This window comes from Balaenoptera borealis (genome assembly GCF_965194805.1).
Source record: "Balaenoptera borealis genome assembly, chromosome: 12".
NCBI classification, from domain to species: domain Eukaryota; kingdom Metazoa; phylum Chordata; class Mammalia; order Artiodactyla; family Balaenopteridae; genus Balaenoptera; species Balaenoptera borealis.
This window is the reverse complement of record NC_138869.1, coordinates 87,299,193-87,323,622: the sequence shown is the minus strand read 5'-3', so window position 1 is coordinate 87,323,622 and position 24,430 is coordinate 87,299,193. Positions and strand designations below refer to the sequence as shown.

Genomic DNA, 24,430 nt, shown 5'->3' with positions numbered 1-24,430 from the left:
AGAAATGCTAGTGCCAGTGGGGCTAATGAAATATTTTTTATGTTGAATTCAGGTTTTCTTTTATTTATGGAAAGTTTTTTTTTTAATTGAAGTATATTTGACCTACAACACTATATTAGTTTCAATTGCACAATGTAGTGATTTGATATTTTCATTATGAAATGATTACCATGATAACTCGAGTTACCATCTGTCACCATACAAAGATATTGCAGTATTATTGACTATATTCCCCATGCTGTACATTTCACCTCCATGACTCATTCATTTTGTAACTGGAATTTTGTACCTCTTAATCTCCCTATTTCACTCATCCTTCCACTACCCTCCCCTCTGACAGCCATGGTCAATCCATGTTGTCGCAAATGGCAAGAATGTGCGTATTCGACACCTCTCTGAACCCCTCCCGGGACAACCATCCCGTATTTCCCCAGAAAACGACCCTCGCAAGTTCACTTGCCTTTTTGTGATGGGAAGAAGAGAGTTGCGGAAGTTTAAACTAATTTTTAGGGTTCTGACTTTTCCGGGGTTGGGAGGAGGCAGGGGGTACTGTAGTACTGTTATCGGACAATTTCTTCATCCCTTCCCAGGGATACAGAAATGTGCAAAGGAGGCCCTACTGGGATTCGAACCCAGGATCTATCCTATTTACAAGGCAGGCACTTTAACCAACTAACCCACAGAGCCTAGCAATGAGTGGGTTTCAAAAGTAACTTTATTGAATTCGTCATTTTTCTTTGTTCTTTTGAGAAATATCCTCATATCTTCTTTTTCTGTCTTATTCATATGCAGTTTGTGCGCATTTCAGTGACTGAACAAAGGGCTTGACAATGTGATGATTACTATGCCTCACAGCAACACAGAAGCTAAAATGATGCCACAGACACCAGGTCTGAGTCCAGACTTTGAGTGAAAATATTGTAATACCTTACATTTCTGTAGTACTTTAGAATGTGCCAAAAGCTTCTGAATTTATTTCCTCTTTGAACACCAGTGACAATCCCAAATGTTGAGCATATTATCATCTTTCATATTCAACTCCAAAAATGTTTAAGGACTTGTTCAAGTTTGTTCAGATAGCGAACCACTGGAGTTAAGACGAAGTCATTTTCTGATGCTAATTCAATCACATTGTCAGTACAGCATTTTCGCAGTGCTGCAGAAACAAACGACCCCAAGAATAAAAGTGGCTTACCGTAACAGATACACTGTTCCTGCTATTTGTCCATCATGACTCCACCCAGGATAACGGAGCCACCTCAACCTGAAACACTGATGGCCTCTTGACAGAGGAAGAAAAAGAAATGGCAAATCAAGGACTGTTTCTTGTTTTGTGCCCAAAAGTAACATGTCAAGTCTGCTCACATTTCATTATCCAGAGTGAAGTAAATGAGTCAAATCTGATATCTGTGGAGTGGGGCAGTATAATCTTACCCCAGGAAGAGGCAGTAAATACTTTTGAATAATAATAATTTATCACAACTACCATCCAATATTGTTTCTCATTTGCCAAACTCGGGATTTTTCTTTTTTCTTCTAAAAAACATCTTTATTTGTTCATTTCCTCCTTGTCTGTGTTGAAAATGTTCAATTTTGTGGCTTTTAAGCTCATAGTTTGGGAAACATGAGTATCAATTTTGGTAAAGATAAGCTGGGCTAGTGTGGGCGCTGTGGAAATTCAGTCAATATAATCTATTGTTGCTATGTATTTGGGATGAGGAGTAGGAGAAAGGATGAAAGATGAAATTGCAGTTAATTAAGATGAGTAAGAACAAGGTAGTTCTTGACAGCAGTCTCCTGTATACCCAGATAACACTCATCTGGGACTTTGATTGACAACTTTGCATATGGCTAATAGTAAACACCACCACAATCAAGATGGAACATTTCATCACACCCCAGAATTCCCTCCACAATAACTCATTTTTATTACTGTATTCTAGTTGTTGAATAAACACAGTACATTTTATTCTGTGAACGGACATTTGGGTTGTTTCCCATTTGAGCTTTTATAAGCATTGATGGTTTTCCCCCACCTTACCCACTTAAACACTGCATCTGAACATGCACCAACAAAACAAACTTATTATCAACTTCCAACCAAACCACCCAGGATCAGTTTAACAAACTTAACATCTTACTGACCCCTTCCCTTGCATTCAAATTCTAATTCCACCCCTTGAATTCACTTCCCTTCACTGATCAAGTCTGTCATTTCAAAGAAATTATTCCCCTCCTGAAGTCATCCTACCATCTTAATATTCTAATAAAATGCAATAATGAAAAGACATACAAAATACAAGACAAAATTTTTTAATATTAGAATGAACAGATTTAAAATTACATCTTAATAAATATAACAAATATAATGGGGAAAAATAAGAGAATTATAAAAACTGTACACTTTTGTTTACATATAGGCAATTTATATAGAGAATTGCCAATTTAAAAATAACTTTTCACACTTCCATAATGCCTATATGTATACTTTGAATTAAAACCTTATAAATCAGTATTTAAAAAATTTAATGTGATAAGTGAGCTTGCTTCTTGCTTGTTAATTTGTCTAATCTAGGTTGGATTGATGACAATGCTACTCTCAGGGGATAATGTATATTTAAACTGTTTCTATGTTTTGTTTTAATAACACTTAATGTAGAGAACCCAGTCTCACAGAGGTATGTTGAGGGGAACAGAAGAAGAGATTTTAAAGCAATCTCAGCAAGCTCAGGATATTCATTTTTAACTTTTATCCAAAATGAAGCAAGTGATGCTGTATTTTCAAAATTCATTTTCAATCCTTCATCAGTAGCCAGCTTCAACAACTTATCCTGTAGGGTTATAGTTAAATTTAAATTATCTTTTGATGTAAGAAATGGATTTTGTATCCATGAATTTCCTATGCGTGGATCTTCTTTTGATGGACAATACAATTCAAAACAATCTAACAAATTTGTAAGATGTTCATTGACAACTTTTCGCAGATATGCAATATCAAGATCATTACCTGCTTCACTGATAACTGTTGTTAAGTTATGGAACATGTCATAACAATCTGTAGAAACTCTTTTTTTCCAAGCTTCTAACTTTTGTTTTTGTCCTTCAATCTTATCTGCCATTGAAAAACATGTTGCATTCTTTCCTTGCATGCAAACATTAAGATCATTAAAAATACTGAAGATATCAGATAAATAAGCAAGTTTGGCTGTCCAATTCACATCTTTGAAAAGTTGGGACCAAACTGGTTTCTTGCTTTGCAGAAATACTAAGAGTTCATTTCGTATTTCAAACATTCTTGATAGAACTTTTCCCCGTGATAACCACCGTATCTCAGCATGCAATAACAGTTGCTTATGATCAGCTTCCATATTATCACATAATAAAGAGAATAATCTTGAATTTAACGCATTAGATTTTACATAATTCACAATTTTTACTATGTCAGTAAGCACACTATTTAGTTCAGGTGATATTTTTTTCATAGCAAGACTTTCTCGATGAATGATGCAATGTGTTATTTTACATTCTGGTGCAAGTTCTTTAACCTGGGTAACCACTTCAGAATGTTTTCCTGTCATTGAAGCTGCACCATCAGAACACACTCCTACACAAAACTTAAATTCTAAGCCACATTTGTTGACAACATAATTCTTCACAGCTTCATACAGTTCTGAGCTAGTTGTGTTTGTTGGTAAAGAGGCTGAAAAAAAGAATTCTTCCTTTATATCATCATCATGTTCAAACCTCACATATACTAAAAGAATTATCATGTTAGCAATATCTCTGCATTCATCAAGTTGCAGTGAAAAATACTTGGCTAGTTTTATTTGTTCTATGAGTTGGTCTTCCATATCATTCGCCAGTTCCTGAATACGTCGCGCTATGGTGTCATTGGAAAGTGGTACTTGAGCTACCTTCTTTGCTGCAGATTCACCCAACATTTCTAAGCAAACTTCTTTGATGCAGTCCTTCACTAGTGTCTCAGCAATTGTGTATGGTGCTTTAGACTTAGCAACCGGAAGTGCTACTTTATAAGAAGCCCGCAAAGCACTAATGTTTATGTGAGAAACACTGAACACCTGCTTTGGTTGGTTTTTCAATTCATTACTCTTTCTTTCAAAGAATTCTTTTGGCTGTGAACTTATTTCTTTATGTTTTGAATATAGATGCCGCTTAAGTTTTGATGGTTTCATTGCTTCATTAGCCAGTACATCTCCACAAATAATACACTGTGGTTTCAGCACTTCACCATCAATTACAGCGACAAAACCAAATTCAATATATGAGGGATCATACTTCCGAGTAAAGCTAGTATGAACTCTTTTGGTTTTCACTTCCTCAGGATGACTTCCATTGTTACCAATTCTTTTACTACTACTGCCATATTCAGAAAAGGTATGTCTTTTCTTCACAAAAAAGTCCAGTGAAGCTTGTTTTTCCATCTGCAAATTAGAATTAAAAATAAGTAATACAAATTTTACTTTTGTCTTTAATAATGTTAAACTAGAAATCAAAAACTAGGCTCGCATCATCAAAAAGCCTACAAATAATAAATGCTGGAGATGTGTGGAGAAAAAGGAATTCTCCTACACTGTTGGTAGGAATGTAAATTGGTACAGCCACTATGGAGAGCAGTATAGATGTTCCTCAAAAAACTAAAAATAACATATGATTCTGCAATCCCACTTCTGGGCATATATCCAGAGAAAACTCTAATTCAAAAAGATATATGCACTCCACTGTTCATTGCAGCACTATTTACAATAGCCAAGATATGGAAGCAACCTAAACGTCCATCAAAAGATGAATGGATAAAGAAGATGTGGTATATATATATATATATATATATATATATATATATATATATATATACACATATACATACAATGGAATATCACTCAGCCATAAAAAATAATGAAATAATGCCATTTGCAGCAACATGGATGGACCTAGAGATTATCATACTAAGTGAAGTAAGCCAGAGAAAGACAAATACATGATATCGTTTATATGTGGAATCTGAAAAAAAAAAAAAAAGATACAAATGAACTTATATCCAAAACAGAAAGAGACTCACAGACATAGAAAACAAACTTATGGTTATCAAAGGGGAAAGAGGAGGGGAGGGATAAATTAGGAGGTTGGGATTAATATATATACACTACTATATATAAAACAGATAACCAACAAGGTCCTACTGTATAGCACAGGGAACTATACTCAATATTTTGTAATAACCTATAAGGGAAAAGAATCTGAAAAAAGAATATATATATAAAACTGAATCACTGTTCTGTATACCTGAAACTAACGATATTGTAAATCAACTATACTTTAAAAAAATTTTAATAACCCCAAAACTAGGCTTGATTAAAAATATAAAATGATTTTTAAATTAAGTTATAAAGATAAATAAATGCTTACATTTTCTCAGAGTTTTATACACTTTTCGGTTACAGCTGACAAGCTAATCATAGCATATCACACATTTTAATGTGAACCTATTGTGCTTGACTAATGTACAGCTGCTACCACATGTGACTCACCTTGAGAGTTTAACACCCAAATTGAATATTCTATTTGAAAAGATGAGTTCATCAATCACGTGCTTGGGTATTGCAGCAATGTCAAATTGTTGTAACTTTCCAAATACTCTCAATTTGTGTACTTACCTAATTATGGACTAGTATAAACAGTTTGCAGACCAGCACTGGTCTGAAGAACAAACTCTGAGTACCACTGGCCCAAATCATGTGTAACCTTCACATTTCAAAACACTTACCTGAACACATATTAGCTCTACTTTATAAGACCTACTGATTGAAAATCTCATTGGTCTTATTTCACACTCTGCATTTAAATCAGAAAACCAAACTCTTTCCCAACACAAATCCATATCTCCCAACCAAACTTATCATCCCCTGCCCTTCCTAAATATTTCTTCACTTGACCTGAGATGCCCTTTCTTAGCTTACCTCTCAACCCAAACTCACATATAATTAAAACAAAGTAACATTAAATTCATCTGTCCCCAAATTTATCCTTCTATAGAAACATACCATCATGCATACCATTTATCCCCTGGATCCTAGCTTTCTCATTCCGCTAAGAAATGCCTGACATCAGAAATAAGTAAGAGATACTACTGTTCTTCACCCCAGAACAATAAACAAAGCAGCATCCAAGGTTATAACTTCCAACTTGAAAAAAGGAGTGGAGGGAGGACATTAAATGTAATTGGCCTTTCTTTGGAGAAAATATATCCAAGATGGCCATAATTGTGCTTTAGTATGCCATGTCCAAAATTTCTCACTCATCATGGTCACAGTAAAGTATGAGGCTCTCCCCTGCTTTGATCTACAGCAGACACTCAAACTCTTACCCAGTCTCCTACTTTGTCTGATGAAAATGGTGTCTCTGATGGCTTTAACATTTTGGAGGGTTGAACAGTCAAACTTCTTGGAATCTCATCATGTTTCCTTTTCATTGTAGCGGTCTCATAGCAGAGACTACAAGTTATTCTATGGTGATAACCATCAGTCTCATGTTGAGAGGGCACTCCACAGATTGCATGGACGTTTCTATCACATGATACACAACTACTAACACCTGTGCCTTCTTTTTCACAAACTACACAAGATAAACAATTCAGTCTGCTTTCAGGAGGAGTTTTTTGGGCTATCTTAGGAGTAACAGAAAGATTTTCTTCAATATCACTACTATCTGTTCCAGTCTCAATATTGTCTTCATACTGGGCTCCTAGAGTATTTTCTAATTCCTTGTCGGCCTGTTCCAATTCATTTTCTGTGTTCAGGCTGGCAACAAGTTCTTCAGTTAGCTGAGAATGAGACAAGCCCAGCTTAGCTGCAGAGCTAAATGTACCCTCACATGGAGTCTGTCGCATGCCTCTGTGATAGGGTTGATTTTGGGTCATCTGAATAAACCACAAAAATTCAGCCCAGTGTGATGAATTGTTAGTTTGCATCCAGGAGATAATCCGATTTTGGATATCCTCATTAGTTTGATTTATAGAATTTAGACTTCGGCAGGGCTGAGGTTTCCCATGGACAATTTTTAGTTCTGGCCAAATATAACTAAGTTCACTGACAATCTGGCTTGAAAATTCCCTCCCATTGTCAGACTGTAGAACACTGGGTGCTCCAATAATTGTAAAAATATCTAAAAGAGCATGTGCAACCTCTTTAGGCTTTTTAGATTTTAATGACCGCAAAAAACTCAACTTTGTACGAAGGTCTTGATAATGCATAATAAATTTATACTCCCCATCAGGATTCAACTGCATGTCTATAAGATCTACTTGGCATCTTGAGTTAACTTCCTTAATTGGCTTCGATGTTAGAACTTTCTTGAGTTTTGAATTTTTCTGTTGGCATGGTTTGCAGAGTGTCAAGTATAGCATTATAACTTCTTTTGTGATGTTCTTGTATTTTGCTTGTAACTCTTTTTCCATGCGGGTACGTCCACCATGTCCAATGCTGAGATGTGTGTCATGCAGTATGTCAAATAAATCCTCACTGTGTAAATAATACCGCACTTTATCTGTTTCCCCATTTACAGCCTCAATCAGCTTCTCATGTCCTTGTACCAGGATCACATCAAATCTAGCCAAGCGACGGTAGTCAACTGATTCTTTTTTTGCCTTGGCCTTAGCCTCTTTCACTTCCCTTATTAATTGACAGTACTTTGCTTTAGAAAATATCTTGGTATTATTACTCTTGTTTTCCAGTAACACTGCTAAGCTTCTGAAGAACTTTTCTCTCATGTTTTCTGGTTCGATTTCTGCTTCATTAGTATCTAAGCTACTAAAGTTATCATCACCCATGGTTTGAGACATCATGGAAAGCCACAAAAATGACCCTAAAATATAAAGAAAAAAATCAGTTAGACGATTTGGGAATATAATTTAAAATATGTATATTGCTCAAGTAGCCACTAGAGAGAGCTGGGAGTACAAGTAGATGCTATGGACACACAAGACGGGGAATACAATTTTGGTTAGTGAGTCTCCCTTTGGAGGAATAGAGAGGGTAAATGAAGAACTCTACCCAGGAACAAAGAGTTCTGATATAGTAAAGAGTAGTAAGCCAGGATGTGACTTTCCAGAGCAGTATCCAGGGTTAGTCTTAAAGTAAAGCACTGTTTTATGTAAAACAGGGAGCAAATTGATGTTATTATTTTTTCATTTATTTATTAATTACACAAGAACATTTTTTTTTGACTAGAGAAGTCTCAGAAATACAGTCATAGATATTTTTAAAGCCCCAGACTATACCACACTTTGTTTTATTCAGTCAGGTTAGCTGTTATAGCAACATTTGGGGCTGAAGTTTCAACATCATATATTTGCATGAGCTCCCTTTCGGTGCTTGTGAAACTATAAACCCAATACCAATAACCTTATTACTGATTTTAATAAAGAAAGAGTAGCAGATGAACCTGAAGTAGTGAAAAAGCTCTGACTTAATATAGCATATTAAAATAAATGTTTAGAATATTCATAATAACAGAAACACTTAGAATAACTCAAATTTGGCTAGTCTTTTCTTTTTTTTTTTAATTTTTATTTATTTATTTATGGCTGTGTTGGGTCTTCGTTTCCGTGTGAGGGCTTTCTCTAGTTGTGGCAAGTGGGGGGCCACTCTTCATCGCGGTGCGCGGGCCTCTCACTATCGCGACCTTTGTTGCTGCGGAGCACAGGCTCCAGACGCACAGGCTCAGTAGTTGTGGCTCACGGGCCTAGTTGCTCCGCGGCATGTGGGATCTTCCCAGACCAGGGCTCGAACCTGTGTCCCCTGCATTGGCAGGCAGATTCTCAACCACTGTGCCACCAGGGAAGCCCCTGGCTAGTCTTAAGGAAACTATTTTGAAAAAAATCAAAAAAATAATTTGGAATTAGCATATCACCTCTAAAGTCTTACAGCTGCTTGGAAAAAATACTTTTTCTCAAGTCAACATTGTTTATACTACCAATTTGCATAAAAAATATTGAATTGGTAAATTTAAATCATTCTCAAATGTTCATAACTTCCAAAACTTCAAATTAATATGTTACTGTGTGTTTTGGCCTCACTTAAGTCTCAATGGTTCCAACAAGACTTCCTTGATCATTTAACTTAAGCTTACAGTGAGTTCTCCTTTCTTGAGGACATAATTTATTCGTAACACGAACTAGCACTGTAGCACTTTCTTCTTTAACTGTTTCATATGTAGAACAAGATTGTAAGTTTCTAAAGAAGCAGGGATCACTTTTTCCTCCAGTATCTTTTCCATTATCTAACACATTACTACATAGAAAAGTGTCAGATAGGGAATTCCCTGGTGGTCCAGTGATTAGAACTCAGGTGGTTTCATTGCTGTGTGGCCCAGGTTCAACCCCTGGTCGGGGAACTGTAAAGCCAAGCCTCGGGTGTGGCCACAAAAAAAAAAGTGTTGGATAAAAATTTGTTAACTTTATAATGAGGATGACAACACTCATGATAAGTGGTATTTCAAAATGTGACTGAAAAGACCATTATATAGATAGTATTTCTTTCCACACTGATACATTTTGCATCATGCTCTGGAGCCATGAACATAATGGAAGGTAAACAAGGATAAACTGGGGGGAGGAAAGAAATACAGGGCAATGTAAATGAGAACCAGAGCTTCAGAATATGTACAATCTGAGAATATGAGCTTCAGAAATTAGTACAATCAATGTTAGTAGGTCTAGGATAAGCAGAGAATAAGGAGTTGCTAGGGTTATAAGAAAAGAAGAAAATTATATCAATTATACTTAAGCCTTTGGGAAAAGACAGCTGCTCCACAACTAGGCCAGCCTGTGCTGCTGCCTCCACCACACTGTTAATAGTCCTTAGATCTCTAGTGGACATAGACTTCAGAAATTCCATTTTCTTCAGTAGAATTTCGAAGTAGTATTTCCAAGTCTTAAACAGTCATATGTAACAAGAATTGGGGGCAGAGGCTATAGAAATGGGACCCATGGCTACATTGACAAGTGATCAGCATTTATATACAGAGGCATCTCTGATTTATCTATCCACAGGTACTTAATTCCATTGCAAAATATCAATGAAAAATCTTGTGTTCAACTATTTTTTACATTATTACATGACTGCTTAATTCAACTTCTTTAATAGCATTCCACTACACTCATTGACCTTTCCTTCAGCCATATTCAGTAGAAGCTGCAATGGAATAAAATTTGATAAGCTTTCCATGAATGGACCCTTCCCTCCTCCCAAATCTCATTCTCTTTCCAAAGGCTAAATTATCCTCACCATTATCTTGAAGTGCATGTGGCTCTGGAGATTCACATTCCATTCCGTCCTCTATAGTCTGGAGATGGGTACCTAAGGACGCCTTTGCAGTATCTAGAAGAGTCATTTCTTCCATAGGAACTTCCTGCCCATATGTGCCCTGTGGGACCTGGGGATAAACAGGTACATTTGGAAACTAATATAATATTAATCACATCACTGCACAAACCATAGCTAAACCTCAAAACATTCTTCTATTGAAATAGAATGGATATAAGAAGGAAAACAAGTCTTCACTGAATTCTTAAGAGGAGTGCAAGATAGAATAAGGAGAGAAATAAAAAGTGCTGGGACGAATAAAGCCAGAGCCATACAACAGAAACTGTCTGCATTGAACAGGAGTTGATATGCATCCTTGTGGTTTCTGTTTTGGGGAATAACAATGGAAGCACATTAAAGGAATCTTTCCTAATTTTCCTTCTAACCAGAAGAAAATTGTAAATGAGTTTCAGTGTGAGCAATTAAAAGTAAATATTTGGGGGGTATGCAAATTATCTAATAGGAACTAACTGAACTGTTAAACCCAGGAAGAAATCTGACAGTTGTAGACCAAATGTGGAAAACATTAGCCCAATGTGTTATGGATGGGAGAAAAAAAAAAAAGCCAATCAAAGTGGATAACTGTTGGGTGAAAAGAAAACATTTATCTTTTCCTTACACCAATGATCTAGTACTCTGTTTATAATTAAATTTACCCAGTTGTCTCCATACATACAGTTAACCTTTGAACAACATTGGTTTGACCCTTGGGTGACTATCTATAGGCGGATTTTTTTAAATAGTAACTATTACAGTAAATACTACACGATCCCTGGTTGCTTGAATCCGCATATGCAGAAACGGATATGGAAGAACCATGTATAGGGAGGACTATTTTCAACTGTGCAGAAAGTCGATGCCCCTAACCCCTCACCCCCATAGGCGTTCAAGGGTCACCTGCATTTTATGTTTGCTTTTTTTAAGTCCATGAGCCATTCAATATTTATACATTGTTTTTGGTTATTATATCTATTTTGCTTCTTTTAATCTAAAATCATTTCCTGACTTTTTTATGACATTAAATTTTGAAAAGTCAGGGCTACTTGTCTTATAGAATATCGCACTGGGGACTTAGGGACTTACCGCACTTAGGGACTTGCCTGATTGTTTCTTCACAAGTAGATTCTAGTTGAACTTTTTTTTTCTCCTTTCTTTGTTTTTTGAGGAACAAGAACCCAGTATTTTTAATTTGATCATTTTTTCTTGCAGAGCAGTATTAATGTCCATTACACCTCCAGGAGCAATGCCTTCCTCGGCCAAGGAGATGAGTTACGGATGGAGCCGAACCTTGAAAGCACCCGAGCCTCAGCCTCCGCGCGACTGCGCGGCAGCAGGGAAAGAACATTTTTGGAAGAATACCACGTAAGTAATGTGTACTTACTGTGTCACATCACAGGTTACATTAAGTTGTCAAGTTATTTTATTGTAGATAATGCTAAATTTGATTACTTAGTTAAGGTGGTAACCACCAGATCTATCCATTCAAAAATACACTTTTTCCGACTGTAATAAATAATAATTGGTAATAATTTGGAACTATGCAAATATCTTATTCCCCAATGGTTTTAACATTCATTGATTTCTGCTTGAATCAATTTTTATACTGGGGGTTGTAAAATGGTGACTTCCTACTTTTATAATTCCTTCTACATTTAATAGCTAGCAATTTTCTGTAAAGAGCTTTCTGTCCATCCTACTTTGGGGTCTGTCTCTCTTTCTGAGTATCACTATAGACTTATTTTATAATCCATTCCATCCTCACTCACTTTGATGCTCCAATTGTCTCTGTCTCAAATTTGGCCAGTGGGAGCCCCCTTGATCTGGCTCCTGCAACATTTTGACATGACCCCACTAGTTTTTGTTTTGGTTTGGTTTGGGTTTTGGCACATCCAAGCTTTCTAGAATAAACAATACAAGGACCACATTGTATTCTCTCTGTCCCAGATCTAGTTCAACTGTTTTTTTCCCAAGAAATTTTGATTCATTTTAGAGGACAACAATGTTTAGTAGCAAAGATTGAGTAGTAGTAGGCTCATTTTTAATAGGTGTCATCTCCTCTAAGCCCTTTCAAGGATAAAGCTGGTAAATATATTTCATAAAATAACATGAATTCAACTCAACTTCAATACCTATAGAATTTTCCTCACCTTTCCATCTTCCATATTAATATCTTCCTTCTCCCACAGTTTAAAAAAAAGCAGTTCATAACAATGTATATATATTTACTCATTGGCTCTAAACTACAATAATACAAAAGAGTTTCAGAATCACCATGCTTTGTGTTGTAGAACACTTCCAACAACATACCTACTAAGTAAAGTTCAATATATCTTTGCAGCTTTACAGGCCCATAGACAGTATCCCGCTAAAAGTATATGGTCAGAGTACTGTGGTCAAGCCACCTGAATTATTATTTTCCTCTGTATTACTATGTTAATTTGATATATTGTTGAGTTCATTTGTTTCTGTTTTTATCACTTTGAATTTAGTATTGTTTTTTAAATACTGAAAACACTTACGTGATATACAAAAAATGAAATATGTATTCAGAGAAGTCTTGCTCATATTCACATAGCCTGCATTCTACTCTCCCCCACTACCATAAGAAACCATTTTTTGTTGTTGATGCTTTACCCTGTTTTTTTTTTTTTTTTGCAAAAATAAGTAAAAACATTATACATATGTATATACACACACATCTGCATGTATATATTTGTGTATATATAATATATATACAAATTAAATGCAAACGTGTGTATACTTATTTTTTCATACTGTATAGTAGTTTACACCTCCTTTTTTTCACTTAATATAAAAATATTATCTGGAAATCATTTCATACCAGTTCATAGATATCTTGCTTATGCTTTTTTTGTGTACATAGTACCATTATATTGATGCACCATAGTTTATTCAATCACCCTTATATGGATGGGCATTTAGGTTGTTTACAATATTTTGCTTTTACAAATAATGCTGCAATGAAAAACTGTGTCTATGTTGTTTCTTACTTGTATTTTCCAAGTAAATTCCCAGAAGCAGTATTGCTGGGTCAAATGGTAAATGCGTAAATATGTGTTAGATGGTGCCAAAATCCCCTCCATAGGGATGGTACCATTTTGCACTTCTACCAGCAACATTTGAGAGGAACTGTTTCCCCAGTCAGGCCAACAGATTGTGTTGCCAAGCTTTTGAATTTTTGCCAGTCTGATAGGTGACAAATGGCACCTCAGTATAGTTTTGATTTGCTCTTTTTATGATTGAAGTCGAGCATCTTCTCATAGCCATTTGTTTGTTTGTAAAAAAAAAAACTGCTCATGTCTCATGATCACTTTTATTGCATTTCTGTTGAGATTCACTTACACCTATGACATATTTTGCAAATATTTTCACTAATTTATTATATTGATTTGCTTGTGGGGTTTTTTGTCCTGCATTTAAAAAAATATTTCATGTAGAAAAAAAGGTTTTTGATATTACTTCTAGATTTTGAGTAATTCTATACATTCAGATTATTTTAAGAAGTCATTCTTGTTTGCTCCTAGTTCCTGGATGTTTAAAATTTTATATATTGATCTCTGACACATTTAAAGTTTATTCTGGTTCTGGAATATGGTATGAGGTATGGGTTTCATGTGTTTCTTTTTGAAATGGCTCTTTTTGTCCCAACACCATTTACTTAAAACACCATTTTCCCCACTGTGATTTGAGATGGCACATATATTGTGTACTCAGTTTTCATATGTGCTCCAGTCCACTTTCATACTTTCTATTGTTTCATTGATCCAGCTATTCATGTGTCAGTACCACAATTTTACCTAAAGAGGCTTTATGGTATGTTAGTATCTAATGAGACTATTCCTCTCTTCCTTACTCTTCAAGTTTTTCTTATCGATTCTTTCACGCTTATTTACACATATGAATACAGTTCAGTGTTTTAATCCTTTTCAAAAGTAAGCAATTAGTTTTGTTTTCTCCTAACACAGTAGATAGAAATTCATTTTCTATTGTTTTCAAGTTTTGGGTTCTAAGCAACACAGATATCTTCCCTGGCTATAGATGAACCTATAATATAGTAATATCTCATTGTTATTACCTCTTAAGGTAATCCCCTTAGAATTCGCTTCTATGGACATTGGCTGGTTGGCTGTGTTCCTCAGCTTCCCTGGGTTCTGCTTGCTTACTTCTTTATGTTACTTACCATTAGCGGGTGAGGGCTCTTGGACTCTGCTATGGTCTGAAAGTTTGTGCCCCGCCCCCCGCAAATTCACACGTTGGCACCCTAATACCCAATGTAATGGTTTTAAGAGGTAAGGCCTTTGGGATGTGATTAGAGCATGAAGGTAGAGCCCCCATGAATGGGATTAGTCCTTTATCAAAAAGATAGCACAGAGCTCCTTAACCACCTTCTGCCATGTGAGGTTGCCAACGTGCAACCCAGAAGAGGGCCCTCATCCAACCATACTGGCTCCCTGATCTCGGACTTCCAGCCTCCAGAACCATTGCTTTTACTTGTTTATAAGCCATCCAGTCTGTGGTATTTTGTTATAGCAGTCTGAACAAACTAAGACAGAATCATATTTTACTAATGGTATGGTTAAATAAGGAAAATGCTGAATAGAAGAGGACATCAATGACCACAAATAGGTTATCTGGCAGGAATATTCAGAAGTTTTTGCCACTGACTTTGAATAAACACTGTCTTTAATATAAAAGCATGTTTGGGAGATCCCCGGTGGTCCAGTGGTTAGAACTTGGCGCTTTCACTGCGGTGGCCTGGGTTCAATCCCTGGCCAGGGAACTAAGATCCTGCAAGCTGCATGGCATGGCAAAAAAAGAAAAAAAGAAAAAAAGCATGTTTACCTCCAAGTTATCCATGTGACACTTATTATGCTGGTATTTGATTAGGTTTCATTTTCTTGGGAAACCTGAAGGACCTATTTAAAGCTTTAATGTTATCCTTCCTTCAGTCTTTGTGTAAGTTAATTTACTAAATCTTCGTAAAATATGAATCTGTAAATTCAGTTGTCACACCATTCAATAGGTATGTTTTCCTGGACTGTGTTACAGTCTAATATCTGATGCTGCTAAGGCTATAAATGATAGTCAGTGAACAATAGGGGAATCTTGTAATAATCCAGGAAGGTGGCTAATGGCTAACTGTTTGGCACATTTTCTTAGCAGTAATCTAGATTGCTCCTGTCTGGCATTTCAATCATTGTAACACTGTATTTGTGTTATCAACTTACTATAGCCTTTACACTGAAACAGTGTCTCTGCCTGTAACTTTCCAGATTAAGTCTAAAGCATCAGTGCCATTCACCAAAAGAAAAAAAGAAAGTAATAAAAGTTGTGTTATAGTGTGTTATACTATTCCAGTTTAGGAGAGCTTTCATTGACTTGTAGACCTTCTACTCACTTCTACACATGGATCTTTGTTAGTCATTTAAGCAACAGGTAAACTGGGAATAAGACACGTTAGGTAGATTCTATTCCACATCTCCACCATTGTGAAATCTAATGAAAATAGATTCATTAATGAAAATAAGTATTCAACAGCCAATAACCTCCCAAAGCTGTCTTAAGAGAACAACAGCCTCTGGGATTAATCACATCTCCATGGTTAATTCTAAAACTGAGCAAGAACGAAAGTTACAAAAAAAAAAAAAAAAAAAAAAGGCTGTTACCTCCTGAGAACCAGAATTCTGATTTATACTTATTTATCAGTAGCATACCTTAAAGTGAACAGAACACAAATAACTCTTCAATTGGAGGCTTTGAGTATGGCACCTGATTCTAATTCTTTAAGTGTGCCACTTTCAGTGGAAGTGGCCTGGCCACTTCACATCCCTGCCAAGACTGCTCTCTGCAAATAGACTGGTAGAAGTCATACTGCACTCAAACAGAACATTTCAGTAGTTTGCCTTGCCTGATATTCTTGTTTTCTTGTTTCAAAGAAAACAATTTGGTCGATCAATATATAAGACCCTAGCATGGAAACCTAATCAACCCATGCTTGGCAATACACCTAGCATTAATTGCCCATCTCTTCATCTAACTTGCAAAATCCAAGTAAAAACTTAGCTTATCCTCTGGTGGGCATTTATGAACTTGGTTAATTCGAAAAATTTCTCTCATTGGGCCTTGGCTTTACAAAAATAATTTCTCACTCACATGACACATGAATCTAAAGATGTGCATGTAATCAAAAACCCTAGCCTATCATTCAAGAGACATCAAATTAGAAAGAAATTTTTTTCTTAATACAATTTTTATTGAAGTATTATAAACTTAGAAAAAAGTGCATAAGTGATAAGTGTAGAGCTCGATGACATCCCAAAGTGAACTACTCATGTCAAAAAACAGAACATTAACAGCATCTCAGAAAGCTACTTTTTCCCCACCCTCTTCTCCCAAACTACTACTCTGACATCTATTACCACAGATTCATTTTGCGTTTTGAACTTTATATAAACAGAATCATATAATATGTATTTATTTGTGTCTGGTTTATTTTGTTCAACATTAAGTTTGTGAAATTCATTCACACTGTCGAATGTAGTACTTGTTCATTCATTTTCATTGTTGTATAGTATTCAATTGTACAAATATACCATATATATTCATCCGTTACACTTTTAATGGGCATTTTTGTTTAGAGTTCTTGGCAATTACAATAATGCTGCTATGAATATTATTTTACATGTCTTTGAATGTGTTTCTATTAGATATATATCTTGTAGTAGGTTTGCTGGATCATGGAGCATGGTTATACATGGTAGATATTTCCCAAGTGGTCATAACAATTTACTCCTATCAGTAGTACATAGGCATTCTAGTAGCTCAACAGCCTTACCCAAATTTGGTCATGTCAGCACTTTTAATTTAATAAAGCAGTTACCACGTGTTGTTTTAATTTGCATTTTTCTGATCACTAAGATTGAGTAATTGTTTTGATTTTTATTGGCTAATTGATTATCCTTTTTTTGCAAAGTGCATGTTCAAGTCTTTTCTTAATTTTTCTGTTGGGGTATCTCGTTTTTTTCTTATTGATTTGTAGTACTTTATACATTCGGATATGAGCTTTTTGTATGTAGTTTGTCTGGATCTAGCATGGGGAAAATAAATAAGTCTGGAAGATTTTAGGAAAGTGATGCTTTCACTGATGTCTGAGCTAGTGTTATTTTCAATGCAAAGCAGTGATAAATTAAGCAATGGAAAACAATTATTATGACAAATTGAACCAAACCAAGCATGTTTTTTCTTAAAAGCTTTTTATCCATAATGATACTATAAAAAAGGACACTGCCATGAAATGAGTACAAAAGTCAATTATAATGCACATATAAATTCTAAATACTGCCTTAGAAATGTTATTCATTGATTAATCTAAATCACAAAAGTCCTGAATGAAGTTGTGGCACAATCCAAATTGCCATAATATACTGTTCATCTCCACGTCCTGATTTATTTAAGCTGATTGGCTAATTCGCCATTTGCATACACTGAAAAGAAATACTAGGTTAAATAATCAAGGGTTAACCTATAATTCACAATAACACATAGAATTAACTAATTTTTGCTGGATTAGGAAAGTTAATATAGGTATTAACTTGTGTATTAGTGACATCCCATCATTTCCTATGCTAAATGCTGTTATGATTTTTTCTCTTCAAAAATTAAAAAGAAAAGAAAAACAGAGGCCATGCCAGTATTCAGGTGTCTGCTAGTGAAAATGTTATGCTTTAAAATGTACAGTAGATTACAGATAATTTTATATTCACCAGCAATATCCATGGAAATTATTTTGTTTCTGGAATTGTCATCCCAGTCTCTCAAAATTATCCTCAGCTGAATAATGAAGTTTCTGAAATGATTTTGGTGTGCACAGTGATTAGGATTAAGAACATAAAAAACATGTGGAGAAAACCTTCCTGATCCACTTAACATTAAGCCATGATTAGTTTAGATTTAATGACAACAATGTTGATCTTTTTCTTACCCCCAATTCTACAGATCAATTCTACAGTAATAGAGAACAAATACTGTCAGAACTATGAACTCTAATAATTCATATTCACCAAGCAGAACAAGATACTCAAATAAAGTAAAGTAAAAGGTGTCAGTGGATGTCAGTATTCTGCTGGATGGCTTGAAAATGTCCATGGATATTGAACCCAAAGTGTACATAAACCAGAATATTCCAAAAGGAAATAGTCAATGATATATGAATGAAAGCCAAGAGGTATTATAACGTCATGGTGGGATTTAAGGAATTTATGTGTTATGCTTTTTCGCCCAGGCTGGACACCATGTTATAAATTTACTCCCTCTTCTTAGACTGCTCAAAGTATATAAGAAACCAATTTTCTTTTAAAACAAAATTCATAAAATGGTTGAGTCATTTCCCTTTGGTAAGTTTTTCCCTTCTCTATCTTAAGAGTAAGATATCTTATGTAGAATGCTTTGTATGATATAATAGCATGCATTTCAGGTTGCCCAAATCTTTCCATAACTGGGGGAAAGAAGGTCCTGGAGTGAAAGATATAAGTCATCTGGGAGACAGGGTAACCTGTTTATAATTTAAAAATCATATCAATTCTGTAAAGTTGGTATAAGCACAACCAGAGCAACTAAGATATGAAACAAAATATAGATATGGCTCATTGTGATGCATTTGCCACTGACTCCTCCTCCCCCACAAGCATGCACACACACACACACACACACACACACAGCCTAGCCTCTTGATTCCTCTACATTTCCATTAGAGGGACTAGTCCAAGGTAGGTGGGCCTGGTCTTGGAAGGAATAGGAGGAATTCCACTCTGCCTTTACCACAAAAGTGTAAAGGGTGCCTCTGGATGGCAAAAACAAATTACAAAGCTGAAATTACTTCAAACTGGTTATGAAAGTCATTTGTCTTTCACTATATAATTCCCAGATTTGATTTTTTAAGATTTCTAATAAGAAATTTTGGTCATAAAATAGTGGAGTAAATATGACTGTATTCATTAGAAATGCATGTATTTCCCAATTAATTATAACACCTAATTATAGTGGCTTAAACAAATAGGGGTTTATTTTTGTCATATGCTAAGAAATCCAGAGGAGGGCAGTTGCTGGCATTGATTCACATACCTAACAGTTCTGTAAGGGACCCGAGTTGTCTTTATATTTCTGCTCTGCCATTCATAACATATTGGTATTCATCCCCATGCTTATCATCATGTCATGGTCACAAGATGGCTACCACAGCTCCAGATATCACATCCACGTTCAAGACAGGAAGTGGGAAAAGGCAGAACTAAACACATCTGTGCCATTTTATAAGGAAAATTAAAGCTTCTCCAGAAATTCCCAGAAAATATGCTTATTTCTCTCTGGCCAGACTATGATGCATGGCTAACTCTAGCACAAGGAAAGCTGAGAAGTATTAAGTTAGGTACATAGCCAACATGAACAAAATCAACATTTTTTAAGGAAGAAAGAAGGGGTGTACAATAGATACTGGGTTGGCAGCTAAAAGTGTCTGCAACAATGGCATTTCCCCCTCCCTTCAGAAATCACACAGAAACAAGAGAAATGAGAAACATTTATGCAAACTTGACATTCAATAAGACTAGGAGATTTCTATAACCCTGAGTCACATGAAAAACTATCAAGTATGAGCAGAGCATACCCATTACCCATGGATTGACAAAACACCAAGTCCTACCAATGGTTGCATTTTTCAACAAAGCTAGAAGAGGAAAGTTTTAAAGTAACAGGTACATCCTAAGGGAAAAAACTAATATTGTTTATTTGAAACAAAGAGAAAAGGTGTGCTGGCTAGAGATAAGAGACTGCCTGTACAGGCATCTATGCAGTAACATATGAACTTATGAAAAAACATGCTTTCTGCAAAACTGCACAAAAAATAACAGGATTTATGGAGAAAATAAAGTTGTAGGGTAGACTATTTAAATTCTACACAACTTTGTCAGGAGAGCATTAATAAAACTACAGAAATTCCAGTAAAAATACAAGTACAGTCAAAAAGACATTAAATAAAGAAATGTTACATTAAGTATAGGATTTTACTTTGAAAGGTGATGGTATCTTGTTAGAAAGAGGTGTAAGGAAAGGGTGAGGCAAGGGTAGAGGATATCATCATCAGAAGTTCAGATGGACAAGCATTTGCACACTTTCAAAGAAATGTAGTGATATTACAAAAAATATAATGACGGTTCTGGCTCATCATCTTGTTTTTATTTCTTTGATATTGGCTTATAAAAATATATGTAGTTTTTGCTGCTTAAATATTTTCTTTCTTTCATAAAGAAGCTGCTTACATGGCTCCAAATAGGACCTCATGCCACGAAGTAAAATCCTGCTGTGTTCTGCATCATTATCTTCTAACCACTGCAACTGCTTCTCTATCATATTTAGAGCAGAAGATAACTGAGAAGTGAAATGCTCTTGTGGGGTAGCTTGTTGAACTGCATCATCCTCTTATACGCTTCCATTTGAGCCTCAGCATCTAACTGTTGTAGCTCTGCATGAGATTGCAGCAGTTCCTCAATATCTTCACTCTCAACTTCTTCAAATCCAACCTCCTTTGCAAGAGCAATACAGCTTGCTTTGATTTGAGGGAGCTCTTCTGAAGGTTCAAAGCCTTTAGAATCATAAATTAAATCGGGGAGAATCTTACATCACACCCCATGCAAACAGGCTTTTGTGACATCATTCCAGGCCTCTACAAGAATATCAATTGCAGGTTTAATGCTCTATCAATTCCAGAATTAAAAAACTGTGTGTGCATTGTCACCCCCTGTTGATCCAATAAACACCTTGAATGTTATCCTTAAATAATAAGCTTTAAAGACTGTGATCACACACTGATCAGGGAGTAAAGTAGTTGTATGAGGAGATAAATAGAGAACTTTAATATCTGAAGAAAGTTCAGCAACTGTTGGAGGATGGCTTGGTATATTACTGAGAATTATAAGAATTTTGAAAGGCAAATTGTTCTTCTTGCAATATTTTAAAAAATCATCTACAAAACATCACCTAGACGATAAGTAAATACCTGCCCTGTCATCCAGCCTCTCTTGCTTGACTTATAGTAGTCACCCAGGCTAGTCTTTACAATTCCTTTTAAAGCTTGTGGGTTGGCAGAGTGATAAATCACACAAGCTTTAGCTTTAAATTCCCACTGGCATTCCCACCCAGCATCACAGTCAGTTGACCTTTTGTAGCCTTAAACACCGGATCTTATGATTCCTCCTTCAAGATACAGGCCCTTGAGGCCATTCCAATAGAGATTAGTTTCATCAAAATTAAAAATCTGCTCCAGGTTATAGCCTTCTTTATCAAATTTCTTAACACTCGGGGAAATGTCTTTGCAGCTTCTCTGCACTCACAGCTTCACCAGAGATCCTAATATTGTGGAAATCATAGGAGTTCTTGAAGCCACTAAACCAGTCACTATTTGCACTAAATGAAGGCACTTCTGCAGGATCTTCCACTTCCTTCTTAAGGTCTTCATGTATTGCTAACGTCTTCTCTTTAATTTTGAGAAAGGTTACCTCTGATTGCTTCTTTCTTTGGTATAAAATCCAAACAAATGTTCCATTTCTACCATTTTCTTATGCCTTGTTCCAATAAATTTTGTAGCAATGGAAGTTGTTCCAGCTAGATAACTTTATTTTCCCAGCATTTTCTCTAATTGTTCGTAAAATTGACTCTTTTATTTCAGTTGCACACCCCGTGTCACATGTTCTTTCATTTATTTCAAAACATTTTATAATTTCCAGCTTTTCTTCAGTTGTTAAATCTTTTCTTCTTTTGTGCTCACTAGCAGAAATTTTATCACCAGCATGCTTCTATGGCACTTGCAAACCCCCTTCCTTGCTCATTTTCTGGAATACAAAAAAGTTTAGCAAAAAATGCACCAAAATGGGAGGGAACTATGCACATAAGGGCTTCCAAAACAGAGACTGGGGCCAAGAGAGCCAAGAGGAAGGATGTGGAGGTGAATGGACATTATGCACTGTATGTCTTCACAACTTGCTGCACTCAGCTATAGTCATATACTTTGCATTCAGCTGCTCTTACTTGGTGGCCCAAAACATCAACTTTCTGGGAAAACTCATATATGAGCCGGCACAATTTCAGCATTATATTGACTTATTTCCCTATTTACCAATCTCATATGAAAGATTTTGCATTCCAGAGAAACATATTTTAACAGATCAGACTGTATACATACAACGTTCATATTCAAAAAGAGTTCAGATAAATGTATAGATAGTAACATTATAGAAATGTAACAGTGTTTGGCAATATCCATAATGTTCTAAAATTACAGTCATAGAAAGCAAGTATATTCTCTTAAAAATAACCTCTAGTGTAATGGGAAAAGACAGAATACTGGCTCACATACCAACAACTGCAAGTACTGAAAAGTATCTAGAAAATGATGCAATTAATCTCTTCACTGTACAGATGAAGTCATCAAAGTCCAGAGAAGGTGTGTGCCCAAGATTATACAGCTAATTAGTGACAGAGCCTATCATAGGACCCAGATCTTATGATTCACCATTTCCTGATATTTCCATTAAATTAGACTACTTTTCTATTTGTCTCTCCTAGAAGGTATTCCTTATATTCCTGCACTGATTTGCTTTCATATATGGTAAAAGTAGCGGGGATCGTAAGAAGAGATAGCTACTTTAATCTCAGTCACTAAATAAGAGATATTTTTCATTTGCAAGCAATAGACCAAGGTTTCCCATTTGGTTAAACCATCTCCTTATTAGGATCAGCTATCACTGACATGAAAATTGTTATCCCAGAAGCATGAATCTATTCATCTACACCAGTGATCAAATAATAATGCCCAGAACCAGAATCTGCAGCCGTCAGTGTGAAGTTAACCCCACTTACTCCACCTTGGACCCACGCACTCAAACTCTTCACAGAAGATGGCCCCTCCAATTTCTCACCTGCTGTCTAGGTTCATCAAGCTCCCTCTCCAAATCTTCCAGCACAGTCACCACCTCCTCTCCACTCTCAGGATGATGCTCCCGCACCCAAGCCTGGAGCTCCTCAGGCAGGATGGTCAGGAGCTGCTCCAGCACCAACAATTCCAGGATCTGCTCCTTAGTGTGTATCTCTGGGCTCAACCACTGACGGCAAAGTTCCCTGAGTTGGCTCAGAGCTTCCCTGGGTCCGGGAGTCTCCTGATAGCAGAACTGCCGGAAGCGTTGACGAGAGAGTTCCCTGGTATGAGACAAATCCTTCTGTAGACAAGATTCCTGATCCCAAATAGGGTCTTCTTCTTTAACCTTTACTTTGATAATCTCCCCTTGTTCCTCTGAAGCCTGGCCAACCAAGGCTGGGAGGGCCCCCGGGGCTGCCGCCATCCTTAGCTTAGCTTGGAGAAAGGCTCGCTCCAACAAGGGTCTAGGCAGATTTTCCTTGAAGGCCCCACTCAATTCTTGGTCAGGAAAGTTTTCGATATAAGAAAACCCTGTTGACACAGAAAAATTACAGAAGCAGCTAAAAAAATTTTGTTTAGGTGACAACAGGGCAGTTACTCGAGCAATTCCATTGAAAGTGAAGCCATTCTCTGACAAGACGGGAAATTGTGAGCACTGAACTACTCACTAAAGCTCCAGGACCACAGATTGAGCGGCAGGTTACTTGCGAGACAGAAAACTGAGGAGACTTTGGCCCTAAATAAAGCCTAGATATACGAGCTCCACCAAGGAAACCAGACAGGTCTCTCCGAAACTGGCGCTCCCTGTGGCTCAGGCCCGGGTGGAGAGGGCGAAGGGCTCCTGCCACACGGCTTGCCGTCTGCGGAGGAGACCCGATTGTCGCCGCGCAGACACAACCTTCCCTCCGCCCGCGCTTCCCCTCAGAGAAGCTCGGACTCTCTCGCGCCACGCCAGAGAAACGGGCCGCGGGCGACACTCCCGGCCGACGCAGCTGCTCCCGCGTTCCCGCCACGCCGGGAGAGCTGCGCTCACTTCCGGTCCGCTCTAGGATTCCAGGTGGTGCAG

General features: G+C 36.6%; 1 long non-coding RNA gene across 1 annotated transcript; it reads right to left on the bottom strand.

Moving 5' to 3' along the window:
• Positions 1 to 155: 155 nt before the first annotated feature.
• LOC309607942 lies at positions 156 to 24,430 on the bottom strand. Its single transcript, XR_014232590.1, has 4 exons — positions 23,369 to 24,430; positions 10,302 to 10,449; positions 6,383 to 7,878; positions 156 to 4,442 (listed from the first exon to the last, which is right to left on the bottom strand). It is a non-coding gene; the product is annotated as an uncharacterized lncRNA (long non-coding RNA).